The sequence below is a fragment of the Jatropha curcas genome, chromosome 1, assembly GCF_041381405.1.
Source record: "Jatropha curcas cultivar XTBG-Jc1 chromosome 1, XTBG_Jcur_1.0, whole genome shotgun sequence".
Taxonomy (NCBI): Eukaryota; Viridiplantae; Streptophyta; class Magnoliopsida; order Malpighiales; family Euphorbiaceae; genus Jatropha; species Jatropha curcas.
This window is the reverse complement of record NC_143151.1, coordinates 7,229,829-7,236,612: the sequence shown is the minus strand read 5'-3', so window position 1 is coordinate 7,236,612 and position 6,784 is coordinate 7,229,829. Positions and strand designations below refer to the sequence as shown.

Here is a 6,784-nt window from a genome sequence, read left to right as displayed (position 1 = left end):
ACCACTTGTTGGTTATCAGCGCAGTGATAAACTTCAAGATTGATTAATAATTTATAACACCAAAAATAATAACTGGAAAGGCAACCAAAATAATACTAACACAAAACACCAAATATTATTGTATTAATAAGAAGTAAACTTTCACAAAGTTTAAGGAAGGAATTACTTACTTGGTTTTTGGGCTTGGTTTTTGCTTGGTCTTACAAATGAGAGGAGGGGTGGTATTTATAGGCATTTCCACCTCCTCAATGTACGGCTATGATTTACTTACAAAAATGTACGGTGGAGATTACATGGAGCATTCTAGAGTAGGTGAGATATTTTCTTAAAATATCTAGTGGGTGGGAGTATTCTAGAATGTCCTAGGTATTTACACACAATGTGGGCTTGGGGAATCCATCTTTGGGCTTGAAGCTTGCCAAGTATTTATCTTATTGTGGTAGCCCATTTTGGTGGTTATCTTTTCTAAATTAATCGATGATATTTTAATACTCTCCCTCAATGATTAATTTCTCTTTCTTCATCATTCCCAATTGTTGGCGAAAATCTTCATATTTATTTGTGCTTAAACTCTTTGTAAAAATATCGACTGGTTGATCCTCCGTCTTGATATATTTCATTTTAATCTCTCCTTGTAGAACCTTCTCTCTGATAAAGTGATAGTGAACCTCCACGTGTTTTGTTCTCGCATGAAAAATCAGATTCTCAGCCATTTGTATAGCCGAACGATTATCACAATTTAACGGAATTGGATAATCGATGGGTTGATGGAGATCGTTCATAAGCTATGACAACCAAACACTTTCCTGAGCTGTTGTTGCTGCTGCCCAATACTCAGCTTCTGTTGTGGAAAGTGACACTGTAGGTTGTCTCTTGCTGCACCAAGAGATTACTCCTAAACCAAGACTAAATGCATAGCTTGTTGTCGAGCACCGAGTGTCGTGAGCTCCTGCATAATCAGCATCGCAATATCCTTCCAACTTGATAATTTCACCTCTCTTGTAAAAGATGTCATAATTGATTGTACTTTTGACATATCTCAATATTCTTCGAACTGCTTCCAATTGAGGTTTCTTAGGCTTCTGCATAAATCGGCTGACTACTCCAACTGCAAAGGAAATGTCCGGCCGTGTCATAGTGAGATAGATTAGGCTTTCCACTAGTTGTCTATACATAGTAGCATCTTCGAGATCATTCCTGTGGAATGGGGTAAATGTAGAGAATGTAATAATATAAAGTATAATCCTCTATGTATGAAGGTGGGGGATTGGGTAGATGATGATAATATGGAATAATAAGAGAGGAGACATTGTATGAAGTATGACCCTTAATGTAAGAAGATCTATGAGGGGTGGGATGGACGACATGTAGTTCCAGAGAGGAAGAAGGTCAGTGCCAGAAGATGAATAAAGAAGAAGAGTGTTGGCTCAAGGGTCAATTTCTAATCTCGGATTTTGATGATTAAAACAAAACAAATAAATTTAAATTATGTTATTTGTTCTAATATTATTTTATGCAGAATTATTATGGAAAGAAATCGTACAAGGCAAGTCCTACATTGAGTAAAGATATTCGAAGACCCTAGTGGTTAGGTATTTAGGATACTTTGTAGGATAGAGAGAAAATTCATATATGAGCACATAAATTAAATTTTTCTCTCATTCAAAATATTTTTCGGAAATTAGATTTTCCAAAATAAATTCTTTTATTTGTTTTCGAAAATATTCTTTAAGGTTAAAATGATTTAATTTCCTAAAACTAAAGAGATTACGTCTCTAATGTTTTTGGTAATAAATCATACACTTTACTTTCGGAAATATCTTATGAAGATCTAAACAAACTTCAATTTATTCTCTTACCTTAAAATGAAGGGAGAAATCTTTTCGTTTTTAGTAAGAGCATCTTATTCGAAAAATATTTTCCAAATAATGCTGCCGAAAATCTTTTTTTTAAAGGAAAGCAAAATCGTGTTTTATTCTCTTACCAAAAAGGATAAAATAAATTTTTGGTAACAAAGATTTTCGTATCTTCTAAATAAGGAAAGCAAATATTCTGATTTCAAATGAAATATTCACTTTCCAAAAGCAAGAGACACGATGCTTTCTATAAATAGGAGCTTTCACGTCTTGAGCTGTGGTGAAGTAAGAGTTTTCGTTTTAAGAGCATTCTCTCATTGATCAAATCTTTATCTCTCAAAACTTACTCTCTACCCCCATTTTTCTTTTCATCTTTACACTTAACGTTTTTATCTTTAAAGAGAAAAGAAGTTTTACAACTACTTTTGAAAAACGGTTCTGTGTTCTAAACGATTTTCTAATCTGATAAACTGTTTTTCCTGTGTTTATATGTGCATTTCTTTCTGTCTATTTAGATTTTGTAATCTATAGTAGACAGGCTTTTATTTGATTAAACATTTGTGTAATAGCTTGGGTGATAAGCTATTGGGAAAGAGGTTATCAAGCAACCTTCTCCTTGTGTGAGATTTTAATGTCTTGAATCGAGTTTCTGTACTCTGCCAAAAACAGAAAGGGTTGAGGTTAACTAGAACCTTTGGAAAATCTAGTGGGATAAGAGGGTAGATCTAGGTGTCGATCTATTGCCTTGTACTGTTGGTTTGTCTCTTACCCTTGAAAAGAGATAACATAGTTGAGGATCTCAAGATGCGTCTTGGGGAGTGGATGTAGGCGAGTTAGTGCCGAACCACTATAAATCACTGTGTTCATCTTTTAATTTCTGAAGTTTACTTGATATTGGTTTTATTACACTTCTGTTTACATTTTAGAAATGCTAAAGTTGAAAATGAATTTGATGTTCTAAAACTGTAATAAGTCTTATCTTTTCTGAACATTAGAACTCTGGAATTCTGATAGGTGAATATACCATGTTCTAACCGTTCTTCTATTCACAGTATATTTCACTGCTTGGGTTTCTAATTAATTTTCTAAACTTTATGAGGAAGTTCTAATTACAATAGCTTTCCATCATAAAGTAGTTCTGATACTTGATTAAGGCTTTGTGAAGCAGTTCTAAATTCAATAACTATCTCTCACACAGTCTTATGTGATTTTCTAAACTTTATGAGGAAGTTCTAATTTCAATAGCTTTCCTTCATAAAGAAGTTCTAATATTGAATAAGTCAGTGTGAAGCAGTTCTAATCGATAACTGCACTTTGCACAGGCTTTCTATCTTTTATGAATAGAACATTGTGAGGTGATTCTAATTCATATTCTATTCTCACAAGTTCTTTGTTTTTCCGCTGCACTTAGAATTCTATATTTTGTTTTGAAATTTTAAAATTTATATCTGTTTTTAGAAAACCCAATTCACCCCCCATCTTGGGTTGTGCCATACATATACGGGACCCACAAAGATAAGTAACACAAAAATCGAACACATAGTAGCATCTTCGAGATCATTCCCTTCATGAGCACACAGCTTGACATTAGCATCCATTGGAGTAGATATTGGCTTGCATTCCATCATTCCAAACCTCTTCAGTAGATCTCTTGCATACTTCTATTGTCCGAGGTACAAACCTTCCTTGGCTTCTTCTATCTCCAATCCAAGGAAATGCTTGAGCTTTCCTAGCTCTTTCATCTTGAAACGAGTAGCCAAATTCTCTCAGATGAGTTGAATCTCTTCGACTTTGTCGCCAGTGACTATTAAATCATTAACATACACTAGCACTATAGCTAATATTCCTTCCCGATCTTTCACAAACAAACTAGAGTCTGCTAGTGTCATAACATATCCATTCTTGACAAGGAATTTTGCAATCTTGCCATACCAAGCCCTCGGTGCTTGTTTTAGACCATAGAGAGCTTTCCTTAGCTTGCACACATAGTTAGGATTTTCATGACTTCTGAACCCTGGTGGTTGCTCCATGTAGATTTCACGATCAACTTCACCATGTAAGAATGCGTTTTTCACATGCATCTGCCACAAAGGCTATGACTTACTAGCTGCTAAAGCTAGTAATACACGCATAGTAGTGATCTTTGCAACTGGACTAAATGTCTTATCATAGTCCAAGCCATACTGCTGAGAAAATCCATGAGCAATCGGTCTTGCTTTGTATCACTCAATTGATCCATCCGGACGAGTTTTGATTTTGTAGACCCATTTGTAAGAGATGGGTTTCACATCTTTTGGTTTTGGCACTAATTCCCATGTTTGATTTTGCTCCAGAGCAGCAATTTCTTCTTCCATTGCAGTAGTCCACTCCATCCTCTTTGATGCTTCTTCATAAGTTGTTGGCTCCTTTATCTCTGCTATAGCAGCATTTGCATATTTTGGATTAGGCCTTCTTTCTCGACTCGATCGTTGAAGTAGAGGATGATCTTGAACTTGTTCTTCTTAACTTGGCTGTATTTGTTCGTATGCACCTATCTTCCATGGGCTCTTTGATTTCTCTTGAACTCTGGATGGCTCTCCTTGACCTTTCTCTGAGATGAACTCTCCCTCTCCTATCTTCTTTTCAACTTTTTCTTGAATTTCTTTTGAGTCTGGTAGAAGAGTTGCTTCAGATGACCACCAAGATGATGTCTCATCAAAGACCACGTTTAGTGAAATATGGCACTTGTTAGTTGTAGGATCACAACATCTCCAGCCTTTTCTTTGCTCATCATAACCAACGAATATGCAATGAAGTGCCTTTTTATCAAACTTGCTTCGAAGTTCATATGAAACGAAGACATAACACACGCATCCAAAAATGCGAAAATGACTTACAGTTGGTTTAATGTTACACAGTTTCTGGAATGGGGATGTAAACTCCAGCTTGCTTGAGGTAGTCTATTGGTGACTTACACAACTGTCTTCATGCACTCTGCCCAAAATCTAGCTGGCACATTCTTCGCATGGAGCAAACTCCTACAAATCTCCACCAGGTGTCGATTCTTTCTCTCAACAACTCCATTCTGCTGCGATGTTCTTGGACATGTGAATTGCCTTCGAACGCCTTGCTTTTGGCAATATTTAGTGAATTCGTCAGACGTGTACTCTCCACCATTGTCGGTGCGAAGGCATCTAATTTTATTCCTGACTTCTTTTTCAACTTTCTTCTTGAAAGCTTTGAATTTTTCAAAAGCTTCCGACTTCTCTACCATGAAATCTACCCAAACATATCTCGAGTAGCCATCAATGAAAGTAATCATGTATCTCATATTACTGTTTGTAGGTTGCTTGATCCGTCTAAGAACATCTGAATGTATTAACTTCAATGAAACCTTGGCGCTATGTTTTGACTCTTCAAAGGGAAGTTGGTGAGCTTTTCCATACTGGCATCCAGCACATATAGTGTCTTCTCGGCATTCCAACTGAGGAAGTCCTTTAAGCATGGACTTCTTCATCATCACCTTAAGCTTGTGATAACTAACATGTCCCAGACGAGCGTGCCACAAGTCAGTTGTCTCACTCTTTCTTGTTCGATCAACATAGGCTTCTTATGCTGACATGACGTAGATTGATTCTACTCGTCGTCCTTCCATGACTGGATCTCCGATTAATTTAAAGTTATGATAAACCTTCACATTATCAGGACCGAACACCACATAATTACCTGCACTTGCTATTTGTGATACAGAGAGCAAGTTTTTCTTCATCTTTGGCACATGGTAAACCATCTGTAACTCCATTTTCTCCTTACTGGAGGGAGAAACAATAGTTGTCTTTCCAATGTGAGCTATTGGCAATCTCGTGTTATTTGCTGTGACTACAACACGACCTCCATCATAATCGGATACATCCAATAATTTCTCCTTGTTTCCTATCATGTGATTAGAACTACCAAAATCAACTATCCAATCATCATCATAGTTGATTCTATCACTTACAGATATTAATGACGACTCTTGCTCCGGTCCTTTCATCATCATCTCTACTGGCTTCTATGGTGAATATTCTTCCTCCTGAATAAAGAAATTGTGAATATCCCATTCCTCTTCACTTTGTTGCTTATTCTGGGTTGATGTTGTGTTTCCTTCTACTCGTCTGCTTCGACATTCTAGGGTGAAATGTCCTCTTTTGTTGCACTTATAGCAACGATTACTTTCTCACCAATCGTCTTTCCTTTGTCCTGGCCTTGCTCTCCCTTGCTGAGATGGTCTCCACTTTTGCTTTCTCCATCCTTGTTGATTGCTCCTTTCTTTTCCACCATCTACTCTCGCAACGTTTCGAAATCCCCTCTTTTTAGCAAAAAGAGCTTTCTCATCATCCTCCAAAGCTACTTTAGACATTTTTTCATCCAAAGTCTCTTCGTTGGACAAGATATTCTCTAACTCGTCTAAGGTTGGTTGTGTAGCCCAACCACGAGTAGTAGTCACAGGACCCTTAAATTCAAGTCTTAAACCATGGATGATGATCTCCTCATCCTTGTCTCTTTGATCTCGTTGTCTGGATCTAATTTCAAAATCTTCTCACATAAAGATTTTACTTTAGAAAAGTATTGACTTACAGTGACGTTCTGTTGCGAGATTGAGAATAACTCATTTTCGAGCCGTTGCAATTTTGCTTCGTTCTTCTTGGCGAAAGCAGACTTGAGAATGTCTCATGCTTCCTTTGGTGTTTTAGTCGACTTAATCCGTTGCATCTGCTCATCTTCTACTGCAACTGTCAGCACATACATCGCCTTCCCGCATTTTGTCTCCCACTCTTTCAGAGCTTTCGCATCCCCAACTGGTGGTGTAGTATTATCTCCTCCGACGATATCCCATAAGTCTTGACCTATGAGATAATATCTCATACGGGTACTCCAGTTCCCGTAATTGTTGCTATTTAGCTTCT

General features: G+C 37.0%; 1 pseudogene; it reads right to left on the bottom strand.

Moving 5' to 3' along the window:
- Window positions 1-785: 785 nt before the first annotated feature.
- On the bottom strand, window positions 786-3,937 carry LOC149498911 (secreted RxLR effector protein 161 pseudogene; annotated as a pseudogene).
- Between the last annotated feature and the right edge of the window lie 2,847 nt (window positions 3,938-6,784).